Raw genomic sequence first — 16,744 nt, forward strand, 5'->3', positions numbered from 1 at the left:
CAGCATTATGGATAATCTTTACTATGACCATTACTGAAACCAACCAGTTGATCTACACCACAGAAGCAAATCTTTGGGATGCTTGGCTACAAGATAAAAAAGGCCACAAGAAGCAGTATTCTCCATGAAAAAGGAGACTAGAGGCCAAGATCAAGGCAGCAAGGATGGAAGTTAGCCAATTATAAGAGCTGCAGAAAGGTGTGATCAAGAAAGGGATGCTTAAGAAGTACAGCAAGCTACCCATGCAAGCAAAGACTCATAGCCTTCACTAGCCACCTGAAGGGATACACCAGAAAGATAGAGGCCAGGAGGACAAGCCAGATGCTATTCAGTAAACCATCCAAGGTGTACGCTAAGCAGCACGGGAAGATTATAAGAACAGCAGCCCCACCAAGCCTGGAGATGGAGCAAAAAGACTGGCTGTAGTGATAGATGTAACTATATCAAGATATGATGTCATTAGGAAGAAGTAAAACGAGAAGCTTGAGAAATTCCAAGGGCTGAGAGAAGAACTTTAAAAGATGTGAAGGGTGAAAGCAGAGTGGTCCCCACCATGGTAATCAGAGCACTCAGGGCAGTTATCCCCAAACTGGGAGGGTGACTACAACAGATCCCAGAAACACCATGTGAGCTCTATGTGTTAGAGCGCAATCCTGAGAATAGCAAAGATACTGAAATGATCCTCCAGCCTCAAGCTTTCAACTGTCATTAATCTGCATTAACACAAATGACATTTAAGACCCATTAACCAGCCCATAGGCTGGAAGAGGAGAAATATGAGTAAACCCAGCCCTGCCAATCACAGCTCACTAAGCTACCATTTCAGGGAGTGGTTCAGCTCCTGCCAGTCTCAGCAAGAGTAACTCCAGTTCGGGGGCCAGGGTACCTGGACCTGGGGTATAGAGTATGTTTGGGGAGTGTGGGTGTGTGTACAGTGTCCTTTTCTGTTTGTCTCCACATTGGGTGAGTGCCGAGTATGTGTATATGTGTGCATGAGAGTGGGAATGCACGTTTGTCAGGTCGGGTCTTCCCTCTCTGGGAGCATCTCAGGCCCTCCCAGGTATGGGGGCCTGGGAGGGCCTGTGTGAATGTAATGTATCAGGCACACAATATGGTAACTTTAATTATGGTATATGTAGTACTCGTGTTGTTGCCGCTTCAAAATTTAATTTTAATAACATACTTTTACACCAATAAACCAATACTTTTGTTTTTTTTTTAAATGGCAGTTTTGTTTAATGGCCAATGTTTAGAGAGAAATACCCATTGGTTGGGAGCTACGTTGTCGTTTAGCTGGTGGTTGCAATTTGCTGGACTCGTCCGGTTGGTCGAACCTTCTCTTTCCTAATTGGATAGAAAAATATTTAAAGAAAAGGATAAATATATAACTTTGTTGTCTGATATTTGCTCAGGAGTCAAATTTAATATTTAACTTTAATTATATTATTCTGTCCAAGTGACTGTTGTCTTGAAAATACTGCTTGTAATAAATAAGATGGCATACATCTTACATTTATCACTTGTGGATGGCAAAACCTGGGGATCAATGTACATATTAATGCATGAGATTATATATATCTATATATATCTATATATATCTATATATATATATATATAGATATATATATATATATATATATATATATATATATATATATATATATATATATATATATATATATATGTATATATATATATATATATATATATATATATATATATATATATACACATATATATAATTATATATATATATATATATATATATATATATATATAGAGAGAGAGAGAGAGAGAGAGAGAGAGAGAGAGAGAGAGAGATTTAATATAATTCTTACCCAATCTAAATCAGGTGCATCTTCTCGCTCCTGTTAATAGTGAATACAAAAAAACTGAGTGCAAAATAACTGAAATACATAATTGCTATTATTGATCTTAACCAGTTATAACAAAATTGTATCTAACTTACTTCAGCAGGTAAATTGACTGTTTCCTCATTTGCGCTTTGTTTTTCCTAGCAACAACAAAAGAGTCCCGGTAAATAGTTTTGTTTTAATCTGTAATTTGCAGATACCAATGTAATTCTAACACAGATGTGCATAAATTGAGATTTATCAGACCAAATGTTACAATGTACAAAATAATATAAGAAATATTAAATTGCATACAGTAAAATTACCTTTAACTGCTTGAATCTCTTCTTGAACTTTAATCCTGGTCCAACTTTTGGAATCAATTTATCAATGAGTTCATCATTAAGTTCATAAAAGCTTTCCTGTGTAATTTCTTCATCTGTAATTAAATAAATCTTAGTAATGCAGAAGTTTTTTAAACTTTAAAATTACTACACATGTCTGTGAAGGTTCTTGGTCATCCAGGTCATGGTAGTCTAAAGAGCTTAGAAAGAAAAGCATCTGGATTATAGATTTCACACAGTGGGTGTTGTTTCTGGAGTATTTGGTGTCAGACCCATTGTTATGGGCCATTCGATCCTTATACAACTGTTGCATGAGCTTGGTCTGCATAGCATTAAGTACTTTACATATCTCGGGTCTTGTTCATGAGTTATGGGAGAAGGGAGCAGGAGCTCAAAAGACAGATTGGTGCTGCGGCTGCATTGATGTGGACGTGGACATCCCTACCATCACCTATGGTCATGAGCTGTGGGTAGTGACTGAAAGAACAGGATCGCAGATACAAGTGGCAGAAATGGGCTTCCTCCAAAGGGTAGCTCTCTGCTGGCCTGGGAACACCTTGGCCAGCGGATAAGCTGGAGGAGGTGGCTGGGGAGAGGGAGGTCTGGGCTTCTCTGCTCAACCTACTGCACTCACGACCCTTCCCCGGATAAGTAGAAGAAAATGGATGGATGGACAATATGCTCTTCCTGATACAGCCCCAAATCTCCAGCTGGAAATAATCCAGTGACCTTTCGCTTGGCAAACTGACGTGTTAAACACTGCATCATATCAATATTGTTTAAAATCTGTGCTCATTAGTGAGGCATAGTAATACCTTACCTTCAAATTTATCCATCCACTTTTGTAGATCCCATTCAATCAGTTTTTCTCGCACAAAATCATCCATGACCACGAAGAGAAATTGAAAGATAAATTGTAATTTCTAAAGAACAACAAAATGGCTAGGAATAGGCAGATATATAGACAATACGTTTAGAGTAAAAGTTCAAATAGTTTACCTGCTATTGAAGATGCGGTAGAAAAGATTCTTTCAGAGAGGGTGAAGTCAGCAAGAAGGCATAGACTGGGAACAGTCAGGAACAAAAACAAAAAAGGAGAAGTCCAACGATAAGTAGAAGTTTTAAAAACAGAAGTCGATTAAGGTTAAAAAAAAAGAAAAAAAAAGCAAAAAGCAAGAGAAGGTAAGTAGAACAAAAGGAGGCGAGTGGAACCAGATCTGAACATAAACAGATGCTAGTCAGGGGATGAGTATGGGTAAGTGAGAAAAGGTGGAAGAGCTAGTGTTATTGCAGAGGTGATGGAAATGGCTGGATGTTTGGCTCAAGGATTTTAGTGGATATGCAAAAATAAGGAGCTGAATATAGGAACACTGACATTTAGTTTTGTTTGAATGTGACAATAAAATTTAAAAAAAAAAAGCCACTAGGAAAAATGTAAAAAGAAATAACTTTGGAAAACAAATACATAAAGAAAAAAACTAACTAACAGTTACTGTTAGGTATGACAAGCAAATGTGCTCTTTGGACACTCATTCTTTACTATTCTGTCAAAATGTCAACACAGTTTTGATAAAATCAGTTTTGCTGTTTCATAACTGGGTAAAACTTTAACCTTATTAAAACGGCCTTGATTAACTATGATGTGTTTTTGTCCTAAGTAACATTATCAGTGTTTTTAATGAAACTGAAGGTGATCTATTCAGCAGCTGCACTGAATCCATGAAATAGTCACAGGTCAATATTAGTAAAGCTGCTACTTCAACCTGAGACTCAAAAGGACAATGTTTTGAGTTCCCCATCCCTGTCTTCAGTGCCTTGCAGGCAAAAACAACATAATTCATGTATGTTTTTTGTCCTGTTTTGCAGATTTTGCAGACATAATCTGAACGCGATATTGCGCCAAACAGACTTGCTTTTCCAAGATAACCCCAACCTATAAATTCTCTATTTATCTGTTTATTTATTCATGTCTATTGCGGACCTGAATGTAAAATAAAGAAAGAAAGAAAAAGGAATGAGGGAAACGGAGAATATAATGAAAGGAGCACAAACGGAAAAGCAAAATGGATCAACAACTACTGCACCTGTTGGACAACCAGGCACAGATACAATGTTCTTGTGTTTTTGTTTTGTTTTTTTGCGTGTGTAGCAGTGCGAGTAAGAGAGAATTATAAGGACGATGTCACACGCACACACTAAAATGACGGCGTGACGATTGGGACCTCAAAAGTTACATACCAAAAAATGACAATGAATCCACATTTTTGCACAGATTTGGCCTTTTAAAGGCATGTGGTCGGAAAGTTTTGATCAGCTATTAAACAGCCTGTTGTTTTCAATACATCGCATGCTCAAAAACTGTTTTGTCTCATTCCCATTTCTTTTTGTTGCATGTTGAAACTCCACTTGGAACCTTGTTAAGATCCAACCATGCAAAAAAATAAATAAATAAATAAATAAATTTTTTTTTAACCATTTTTCAAGTGGTCTTAAACTTTTGATCAGGACGGTATATTATCAATTTACAAATGAAACGTTCATTCAAAAACCAAATATACATACACAACAAATACACACAACAGTACTGGGAAGTTGTTATATACACAAACTGCTCGAATCGAATAACTCCCGAACGAAAGAAGGGAGAATACAAAAAAAAAAGGCAAAGCAGCACTTCTGTAAATCTATGCCAGAGAAACAGTAATGCTATCAGCCACCCACCCAGGGCCAGACATGCTGTGAATGCACGGTAAATTTAGCATTTACAGTAAAAGATTATTGTGACAGAAATAAAGCTAAGACCGTGAAAAATCAAAGTTACATACCGATCAAACGGCGTCTCCCGATTCTCTGCAGCTACGACCAATAAATACACCTGTTTACTGCGAAGTAAAATAAACGTAAAATACGGCACAAAATTAAAACATACCAGCAATCGATGGAAGGAAAACTTCAGAGGAAACAATCCGCAGGTGATCTCTACAAAAACACGAGTATCACCAAATCAACAAAAATGTAACCAATTCAATCGGAGGGAGCAGCAACATTTTCACGACTCCTACCTGTAACAGCTTCAGAAGGCAGGTGACGAAGACCCGGAAGCGAGTGAGGGATGCTTAGATGGAAGCTACGATTGAACACAGGACATCTATTTGCCTGATTTCAGTGATATCGTACCAGTATTTTTATTCTCAAATAATCCCCCTTTCTTTATTTTTTTGCTCCATGTTGAACACTAGATAGATAGATAGACAGATAGATAGATAGACTGATAGACACCATCTGTCTGTCTTTCTATCTGTCTGTCTATACATATATATATATATATATATATATATATATATATATATATATATATATATATATATATATATATATATATGTATGTATACATAAGTCCCTAAGACAGCAGGGATAGGCTGCTAGACCCTGAAAAGGATAAGCGGAAGTGAATGGATGGAATATCCACTACAGTATCCAATGCAATTATACAATTATTGCTGTTATTGTTACTACAAAAAAAGAAGATTCAAAATAATTTTAAAATATCAGTTGTCATTTCACAAGTGGCACTTTTCTGTGAAATTCTATATGAAACATTTGCATTAAATCTTCTCTTACAGTGACACCTGTTAGCTGTTAATGAGTAGTTAAAGCAACATTAATGCCAATCTGGTGAAAGGGGTAATCTTGGGAGATGTTTTACACAACAAGTAAGTTATAAATGCATCAGAATACTTGAGTTTATTTTTGTTCATGATTCACTTCAATTAAATTCCAATTTAATTGAATTTATTTAGCGCTAAATCACGACAATAATTGCCTCATGCGTTTTATATTGTAAGGTAAAGAAACTACAATAATGCAAATATGCAAACAGAGAAAAACCCCAAAACCATGTGACCCCATATGAGCGGGCACTTTCAGGACAGTGGGAAAGAAAAACTCTGTGGTAAGAGGATGAAGATAACACAAAGACACGCTGTGGAAGAAAACCATAGATTGATAGCAATTGAATGCAGAGTAATGTATAAACAGATTAAACGTTTTAAGGCTAATCTTGATAGTAGAGAGATTGTCTGTCTCCTGAATCCAAATTGGGAACAGGTTTCACAGAAGAGAGGCCTGAAAACTAAAGGCCTTCCTCTCATTCTACTTTTAAATTCTTTAGGAACTACAAGAAGGCCTGCAGTCTGAGAAGGAAGTGCTCTAATGGGGTGCTACTGTACTGTAAGGTTATTAGGTTAAGGCCTGATTATTTGAGACTAGGGATGGGTATCGTTTAGGTTTTATCCGATACCGGTGCCAAACCGGTACTTTTGAAACGGTGCCGGTGCTTAAACGGTGCTCAAACCGGTGCTTAAAGAATGGAGAACACAAAATTGGTCCAAAAACCTCTCATGTTTAGTTGGGGTTTTTTTTGTAAAAAGATAACAATGTAAGCCTTTTCTGCAGCTATAGGGCATATATGGTATCACTCTTGGCTGGAAGCAGTGCTTAAACAATGGAAAAAACACAAAATTGGTCCAAAAACCTCTCATGTTTAACTGTTTTCCACTTTTTCTTTGGTCATTTTAGCCTTTTTGGCCAGGGTGAAGGGAGTATCTGACATCAAACAAGAAGACAGCCGCATGTAACTACGACGGTGTTTGCTAGTTCACCTTACATGCATTAATGTAATAACGTGGTTAGTCTACTCAACGTAAATTACACACGAACAACATTAAGCTACTCACGCAGAGAAGAACGGCTGCTGCTGCCATCATCATCCGTCATCATTTCTGCTACACTGGCAGGGCTAGGGGCCAGGACTCTACTCTTCGGGTTTTTGGGGGATGTTGCTAACTCCGGGTCCGATAACAGGCACCACACCCGCAGTAGATGTGCTCGGTGTGAGGTCTCGCAGCAAGCTATGAAACACGGCGCATTTCTCGGCTTTAAAAAAAACGCTATGCGTCGCCAGGTGTTTCATCGGATTTGAGGTGTTACCTCCTTTGACAGTATCACAGTATCAGCTTAAGCACTTGTTGCAGGCTGCTGAGTTTGCAGCTTTTGCTGTGAAGTACAGCCTGACTTTTGACCGCTTCGCCTTGGGCATTTTTAATCTGTAGCTCTGCTCTAAAAGAACGTACGTACCTGGGCCCGCCTACTATCCTCGGAAACGTAAAATGATTGGCTAGAATTGGCTCAGGGAAAAAAAAAAAACCACCGAAATAAAGCACAGAAATGTGCGCTGCTTTTCAGTCTGGTTACTACCGTTTATGTCAGAAGCACCGGACACCGGTACCCATCCCTATTTGAGACCTTGTATGTATAGCTTGGAAGAAAGCAGTCCGACATATTTGTTTAATATGCACGTAGAAGGACATGTACAACTCCAAGATTCCTTACAGTGCAACTGGAGGCCAAAGTAATGTCATCCAAAATAAGCATCTGGTTAGATACCATATTTCTAAGATTTTTAGGGCCGTGTACAATAATCTCAAGCACAAGTGTAAAGATAAATGTAGTCATGATAAATAGAAACTGAAACTCTGGCAAATAAAAACTATGGTCAAGCCGTCTGTGAAGGTTCTCAGTCATCCAGGTCATCGTAGACTAAGGAGCTTGGAAAGAAAAGCGTCTGGACTTCTTGAGTTGCTTGAAGACGTTTCACCTCTCATCCGAGAAGCTTCTTCAGTTCTAAGGATCAGTGGTGGAGAGTCCCAGAGTTAAACCTAGGGGGACAAAGAACCCCCTGATGATCCTCTACCTAATCACATGAGCCAAGGTGTGAAAGCGGGTGTGGGTCCTAATCAGCCAGAGTTTCGGGTGAGCTCATTGTGAAACCTGGCCCCACCCTATCATGTGATTTCCTGAGGTCAGATGGCCCAGGATGTGAGTGGGCGTTAAGGCGTCTGGGAAGGGATCTCAATCCAGATCTCAAAACTGGATTATAGATGGCAGACAGTTGGTGTCGTAAACCACCTCCTCTGTTCAAAGAGGCGGTGGTTTACGACACCAACTGTCTGCCATCTATAATCCAGTTTTGAGATCCCTTCCCACATGGTCAAGCCATTTGCATCATATTCATTTACAGATAATTTAAGGCTAATTCATTCATTGTATTCAGGAGGAACACCTTCCTCCCTTCTGCTATTACTTTACTATATGCACAGTCACAACAAAAACAAACATTACATCATGTGACAACACGGGACAGACGTGGGAGGCATGGCGGGATAATAAGGACAAGAGCAAGTAACCAATAATGATGACACATATGGAAGACACAGACTGGAGAACAGTCACATGCATCGAAATAGGCAATTCTGTTTTGAAATAATTAATTGTATAATGAAATATGCATTCGTAAATTCATTTTTAAAAACAAAATTGTAATTATTTTATTTATTTAAAAATTAAATAAATAAATAAGTAATTTATTCTCCTCACGCTCTGTAACTTCTGTCGGTGTTGTGCTTTTTTTTTTTGGAAACCGAATTTCCCAGAGGAACCCACCCGAGGGATTAATAAAGTTCTATCTTATCTTATCTTATCTTATCTTATCAAACGACTTCACATGAGTATGAAACAAAGTGGCCAACCTCTAACAGCTGCTCAGATGGCAGCTACTATTTATAGTAGCACCATATAATGTGATTGGCCACTAATTGGTGATTAACAATACAATATGAAAAATAATAATCATTCACCTACAATTCCATTCACATTGCATGTCAGTGTAAAGCTTGTTTTTTGGTGTTATTTATAATTGATAAACTAGAGATTGCAATGTCCAGCATGTTAGGGTCATAACAAAGAAGGGATATGTCTGTGAAGCTTCTCAGTCATCCAGGTCATCATAGTCTAAGGAGCTTGGAAAGGAAGCTCTGTTCGCACAGAGGCAGTGGTTTATAACACCAACTGTCTGCCATCTATAAGAATGTGATTTCCTGTTGTCAGAAGGCCCAGGATGTGAGTGGGCGTTAAGGTGTCTCGGATTATAGATGACAGACAGGCCACCACCTCTGTTTGAACAGAGTAGGTGGTTTACGACACCAACTGTTTGCCATCTATAATCCAGTTTTGAGATTCCTTCCCAGACCCCTTAATGCCCGCTCACATCCTGCCCCATAGGGTGGGGCTTGGTTTCACAAGAAGTTCACCTGAAACCTTGGTTGATTGTGATCCACACCTGTTTTCACACCTGGCTCTTGTGATTATGTAGAGGATAATTAGGGGGTCCATTGTCCCTCTTGGGGGGGGGCACTTCCATAGGGTTTAAATCTGGGACTCTCCACCATTTGACCTTATCAATCAATACTTTATTTATATAGCACATTTAAAGACCAGAGGTACAACAAAGTGCTTCTTAATAGTTAAATATGAAATAAAATTAATTACATGTGAGTACGATAGTAGAGTACAAATACATTGCCAAACAAAAAAAGAAGAAGCACTAATTAACCCAGGAGTACTATGTTAAAAGAAATATTTCACTCCTGGTGTAAAAGTTAGGTAAAATCAACACAGAAATATCAACTGGAAAAAAACAGTAACACAATAGGTTAAAATTACACACAAATTTAATAAAAGCACAAAGTGTACATCCGATAAATCACTAACTAATCGAAAATGCAAGATCAAATAAATAACCTTTCAATCGTGTTTTAAAAGATTGAATAGATTCCGGCACGCGAATATCAGCTGGAAGACTGTTCCAGAGGTTAGGTGCAGCAATGGCAAAGGCACGATCACCTCTGGTTTTCAGCTGGGACCAAGGTTGCACCAAGAGCATTTGACTCGATGATCGAAGTGCTCTCCTAGGAGTATACAGGCTGAGAAGTTCAGTTAAATAGCACGGCGCAATATTATTTACGATTTTGAATGTAAGCAATAAAATCTTAAAATTAATCCGATATTTAATGGGCAGCCAATGTAGGTCAGCAAGGATCAAGGTAATAGAATCACACCTTCTAGTACCAGTTAAAAGGCGTGCCGCTGCATTTTGGACAAGTTGTAGTTTATGAAGAAGGGCAGATTGGAAGCCCAGGTAAATGGAGTTGCAGAAGTCTAATCTTGAAGTAACAAAGGCATGGATAAGTTATGACTGAAGAAGCTTCTCGGATGAGAGGTGAAACGTCTTCAAGCAATTTAGAAAAGTCCAGACGGTTTTCTTTCCAAGCTCCTTAGACAACAAAGAAGGGAATTCCACACAAACAATTTTACCATATTCATTTATTAAGCACAGAGGTAAAGCAAAAAAAGCAACAATAACTGTGTGCTTACCTATAACCTACCTACAAGTGACTGAAACTAGAAAAAAACCTAAAAGCCACAAAAGCGAAAAAAACAACAGCAAGAAAAAAAAAAAAACTAAATTGGGTGCCAGAAAAGCCCCAGCCTTCTTAGAGGAGGGGGAGGGTGGCCGCCATCTTAAAAGTATATCACCTTACATAGGTTCCCAAACAGGTGAACTCCTTTTCTCATAATGGATGGGAGGAGCCACTAATGACGGCCTGAACAAAAAGGAAATAAAAACAGGCCCACCAAACGATAACACGGCTTAAAGCCTCACAGGATGTAAAACGCATTTTTCATCGTAGGCCACATACAGCTCACTTCTATCACAGATGGGTCAAACCATAGAAACTCCAATTTCTGTCAATGTAAAGATGTTTAAATACACATTTCTACACTATTATAGTGATTTCATATTTCCAAAAACTGTAATGTAATGGGGTTTTTGTATGTTTGTTTTGTTACGGAGCAGGACTTTTTAGTAAGTTTGGATCCTAAAACTTTAAAGAAAAAGTCAAGAACCAAAGAGGAAATAAATTTTTCTTAACACAGGACTAAGGAACACCAAGGGAGAAATTAAGCTCTAAACCAACAAGACAACATGACTAAATGCACTGAGAGGAAGAATACAAGAAATAATCTAAACATTACACAACTCCATAATGTCATGTAATGATTTAATAAGAAAAACTGTAACACAGGGTAAGCAGATCAAGGACATAAAAAATATATTCTCAAGCTTTTTAAACAGTATCAGTCAAAAATCAGTCAAAATGCATAAATAGTTTTAGAATTAGTACTGGTTAAACACAACCAGACAGGTGTGATACTGAACAATGACAAATGGAAGATATAAATTATTTACATTTTGTGTCTTAATATTACAATCCTCACACTACACGAATCCCTAAAATGGACTAATTGCAGCCTCTACGATGATCAGCATATGTACTTAAAACAAATTTTAACATTTTTAAAGACAAAAAACATTGACATTTTTTAAATTAAAAACATTAATTTAATTCAGTTGGTAACATTAGGATTTACAGAGTTAGTGATATTTCATTATCTGGAGTGCTTACAAGTTGATCATAATATTTCTTCACCATCTCAAGCTCTGTTGAAACATCTGAAAAACAAAACATTTTGAATTGTTTTCCCCCAGAGTGACACACATATGTGTGACTGAGTAATCAGTTATTTATTCTTTTTTTTAAGATAAATATATAGACACCCCTGCAAGACTGCAAAGATAAAGAGGGAAGGGAAACATCATCAAACAATTTGAACCAATGTAATTACAGAAAACTGTCCTGTTTACCTGGGAGTAAGCACTCTTCAGCCTTGAATGAAAGTCCAATAGATTCCTTCATAGTTTTTTCCAGAGTCTCCAAGATGTATACCTAATTAAAAATTTTTTAAAGTCTTTCATCACTTACCACAGACTAAGATATTGTGTTAAAGTTGTATTTAGAAGGTTCTCAGACTGGATGAAAAATATAAATGGAAACAACCATTTTTGTATAAGTCTAATCCAGTTAAATACAGAAAAAGGCTTCAGGTGAGTTATGAAAAATATGTTCATCATAATTCTTTATAAAACATGACAAACCATCAAATCGTGCAACTTCTCCAACATGGTGTTTTTTGCCTGCTCAAACATGTCCTTCTTTGAGTGCACATGGTTTTTAATAGTCTCCCTCATGTTGTACAGTGTGTCATCTCCTGTAAATGCTAAAGCCTCTACAAAAAGACAGAAAACTCTTATCAGACTTTTTATGCCGAATAATTATAAAAAAAAAATTATCTGTTTTACTGCCAAGTTGTGAATCTCTGATTTTATTTCTTACCGCAATAGCCTTCTTCCATAATGTTCTCAATTGTCTCTGTCAGACTGCTGTAGACATTTTTCTTCTGTTTCTGGATGATTCTGCTCAGTCTTGCCTTAATATTTTCTTCCTTACAGACAAACATGAAATAAGGATGAACTTTACCATCAGTCCATTGATAGACAGTAAAGTTTCACTTCTTACCTCTGTCTTGAGAAATCTGAGGTGCAGTTCAGCATTTTTGTACTTTTCAATCAGAGAATCAATGTCAAGTGCAAATGTCTTGATGACTCCATTGAATGCTCCACATTTTACTTGATTTCTAAAACAAGTAAACATTGTAGATCATAATGGCTGAACTGGCAAGTTTATATGTTATGAATTACATATCTTGAATAATATTATGTGACTGCTTAGAACATGTTTTTATTACGGGAAGGTCTTTCTGAATTCTGCACCAATGCTGTCAATCAGACAGGAAGCCAACTTCATATTAAGGTTTATTGGTTTCCCTTTTTTTGGTTTGTAGATGCCACCATTCTTAATAACACACTTCAGTAAATTGTAAAAAGCACCACCATTCTTTCCCTGAAACACAAAAGAAAACTCAGAATTATTGTATTTTACATTGTCAGGTAAAATCTGTATGCATTTTAACTATGATTAAAATACATACATCATACAAGAAGTTCTTAAGTTTTTCTCCATATGAACATTTGGATTTCTCAACACCATCATCAAGACATTTTTTAAAAGCCGTATAGGTGTCTTCCATTTCTTTCCTGACATTATCAAGTTGGAGGCTCATGTTTATCTTAAGTTCTTCACACACCTCGCCTTTTTTACTATCCTGAAAAACATTTTTATTAGTAAAACATAAAAACTACTTGTTGTTTCTTTATAGATTAATGAAATTCAGTTGGTTTAAAAAGTCACTCTCCTGTAATAAGGACCTGAGAAGCAAAATAGAACAGCAAAACTACACGAATCAATCAAATAATAACTCATAAATTAGTAATAAAAACCAATAAAAGAAACACAAATACATATGAGAAATCCAAACATGTAAGAGAATATTATTTTGTATCTTTTACTTGACCTTACCACTCCTCTGGAGGTGGCTCCTTGAATCAAAGACAGAATCCCGTGAGCTCCCTTCACATAGTTTACTGTCTCTGAGTGACAGTCATTGAGATCTTGCAAAAATCTCTGAAGTTTGGTTATTTCTGTTTAAAGGACATACATACATAGTTTAATTAAAATTAAACAATTCTTCTTTCAGTCAAAGCAAACGGAAATAACATTAGCATTCTAGCTATTGATTGATTGATTGATTGATATACCTTTATTAGTCCCACAAGGGGGAAATTTCATAAGGCTGCCGACCTATTGCACGCAATGGCAGCGCCATCTTGCCCTCCGACCATACATACATTACACAAAACATCACATGGGGAAGACAGTTATGACATATGCATGTTATGTTTACATAAAGGAAACTTCACCTACCAGTATCTTCTGGACTTAAGTAGTTTTCTTTTAGGAACTCTTTGGAGCTCACTGTGAACACTTTGAAAGTATCATCAGTGAAGTGTTTCTAGGGAAAAATGTGATTTCATTTTAATGCAAATGTGGAGAGTCTTTGCATTAGACTTTCTGTCAGACTATAAAATTCACCTTAATCTTGCTTTGCTTGTTGAATTCTTTCTTTATTGCATCCTTGGCTTGCACATTTCTTTCAGTTAGTAGATCATGGAAATCAGCTGATGAACTAAAAAAAAGGGGGGGGGGGTAACACACACACACAATTATTATTATTGTTATTAATCTTAAAGCACTATGTGACATGTCAGCATGTCATACAATGCTGTGATTGCAGCCATTCCCCAACTCTCTGTGAATGGTACTCATGGCCATTGATCAGTGGGTTTTGGTCAGTGGTTGTTGATCAATGGTCATGAGAATTTGAATAATTAAGATTAAGTACTGACCTCCCAGCCCATTGTTCCTTCACTGGGCTGGTTTCAGTTATTATGCAAATGTACTGTTTATAAGATTGGGGAAACCTGCAGTCAGCCGAGACATAATAATAATAATAATAATAATAATAATAATTATAATAATAATACATTTTATTTGAGGGCGCCTTTCAAAAGAACAAAATTAATAAAAGAAGCAATAGTGATAACATAAATAACATAAGGTAAAATTGCAAAACAGAACAGAACTTGACAACAGATAAAATCAGCACTAAAGCGAATAAGCCAGTTTGAACAGATGTGTTTTAAACTGTGACTTGAATGCAGGAAGAGAGTCTATATTTCTTATGGCTGGAGGAAGAGAGTTCCAGAGCCGAGGAGCAGAGCGACGGAAGGCTCTGTTCCCCGTAGTGGTAAGACGTGCAGACGGAACAGTAAGATGAATAGCAGATGAGGATCTGAGAGGGAGGGAAACAGTGGTGATATGGAGCAGGTAACACAAATAGAAAGGAGCAGATTTATGGATACACTTGTAAGTGAGAAGTAAGATTTTAAAGTTTATCCTGGCTTCTACAGGCAACCAGTGAAGCTGCTGAAGAACTGGGGTAATATGAGCTCTTGATGGAGTACGAGTTATGACCTGAGCTGCAGAATTTTGAAGGAATTTGGGTTTATGAAGGGACCTTTATTGAGATCAAATAAGAGGGAATTGCAGTAGTCAATACAGGACATAATAAGACTATGGACAAGGATGGCAGCAGCATGGGGAGTAAGGAAGGGACGGAGTTGGTTAATATTACGTAAGTGGAAGTACTCAGACCGGGTTATGTAATTAATGTGAGACTGGAATGAGAGAGTATTATCAAATACGACACCCAAACTCTTAACCTGAGGGGAGGGAAGGGTGGGAGAACTTTCAATGTTAATGGAAAAACTGTGGGATTAGGATAAGATAGAGGCTGCACCAACAAGTAAAACTTCTGTTTTATTACTGTTAAGTTTAAGAAAATTGGAGGAGAACCATGATCTAATCTCGATAAGACAGTTTGAGAGGGAGGTAGGCGGGAGGGATGAATTGGGTTTAGAAGAAATGTAGAGCTGGGTGTCATCGGCATAACAGTGAAAATTTATATTATATTTTCGGAATATATAACCAAGAGGGAGCATGTAAATAATGAATAAAAGAGGCCCTAATACTGAACCCTGGGGCACAACAGCAGAAACAGGAGACTTGAAGAGTGGGATTTAAATTAGATAAACTGAGTGTGGTCTGAGAGATAGGAGGTGAACCAGGCAAGGGTGATATTCCTAATGCCAATGGATGCTAACCGGTTCAGGAGGATATTGTGAGAAATGGTATCAAACGCCGCACTAAGATCAAGAAGGATGAGGATGGATAGGAGACCATAATCAGCTGCCATCAGAAGGTCATTGGTAATCCTTAACAAAGCAGTTTCTGTGCTATGATTGGGGCAGAAACCAGATTAAAATTGTTCCTAGAGATTATGGATACTGAGGTGTAAGTGAAGCTGGGAGGCGACAACTTTTTCAAAAATTTTTGAAATAAAGGGGAGATTTGATATAGGGCGAAGATTATCAAAGTTATTGGGGTCTGCACCAGGCTTTTTGAGAGTTGGAATAACAGAAGCCATTTTCAGAGATGAAGGAATGATTCCAGTGTTAAGGGAGGAATGGATAATACTGGTTATGAGAGGAGCTAATGAGGGAAGACAGGCTTTAACTAACACAGTGGGAAGAGGGTCAAGTTGACAGGTGGATGATTTAGATTTTTTAATAAGATTACATACATCGGTTATGGACGGAAGAGTAAAGCTTGAAAATAAGTGACAGGAAGACAGTGGGGGAAACAGGAAGTCTACTTCAGAGTCGGAAGCTCCTGCAGAGTTAAGTTGACGGTGAATATTTGAGATTTTACGGGTGAAAAAAAGAGATAAGAGAATTACAAAAGTCAGCAGAATACATATGGGAGGAGAATATGTCTGGAGGTTTTGTAATTTTACTGAACAATGAAAAGAGAGACCTGGAGTTACCTTTATTAGAACTGATTAAACCAGAGTAGTATGCGGATTTGGCTGAAACAATGCAGTCCTTATAGACCAAAACATTCTTTATGTATAGCAAGTCCAGTTTTCTTGAATAGACGTTCGAGTTGGCGTCCTTTAGCTTTAAGATGACGCAGGTTGGGGGTAAACCAGGGGTGTCCAAACTTTTTTCGCTGAGGGCCACATACATAAAAATATAGGAGGGGCTGGGCCACTTACTAGAAGTTAGGTATATAACCTTAACTTTACTGTATTAAAAATCACTTAAAAGTGGTCAAATGTGTTATATTGTTGAATATAATTAAAGACAAAACTGCCTTCATCACAGTTTTCCATAAATGGATCTTTATTGATTTATTCAGAAAAAGCTTTGGTAGCTCATTCTCAGAACAG

The 16,744-nt window shown here is 37.4% G+C and overlaps 1 pseudogene; it reads right to left on the reverse strand.

Moving 5' to 3' along the window:
* Nucleotides 1-1,015: 1,015 nt before the first annotated feature.
* Nucleotides 1,016-16,744, reverse strand: part of LOC134626740 (nuclear GTPase SLIP-GC-like) — a 32,741-nt pseudogene continuing 17,012 nt past the window's right edge.

Source organism: Pelmatolapia mariae, linkage group LG4, assembly GCF_036321145.2.
Source record: "Pelmatolapia mariae isolate MD_Pm_ZW linkage group LG4, Pm_UMD_F_2, whole genome shotgun sequence".
In the NCBI taxonomy this organism is placed as follows: Eukaryota; Metazoa; Chordata; class Actinopteri; order Cichliformes; family Cichlidae; genus Pelmatolapia; species Pelmatolapia mariae.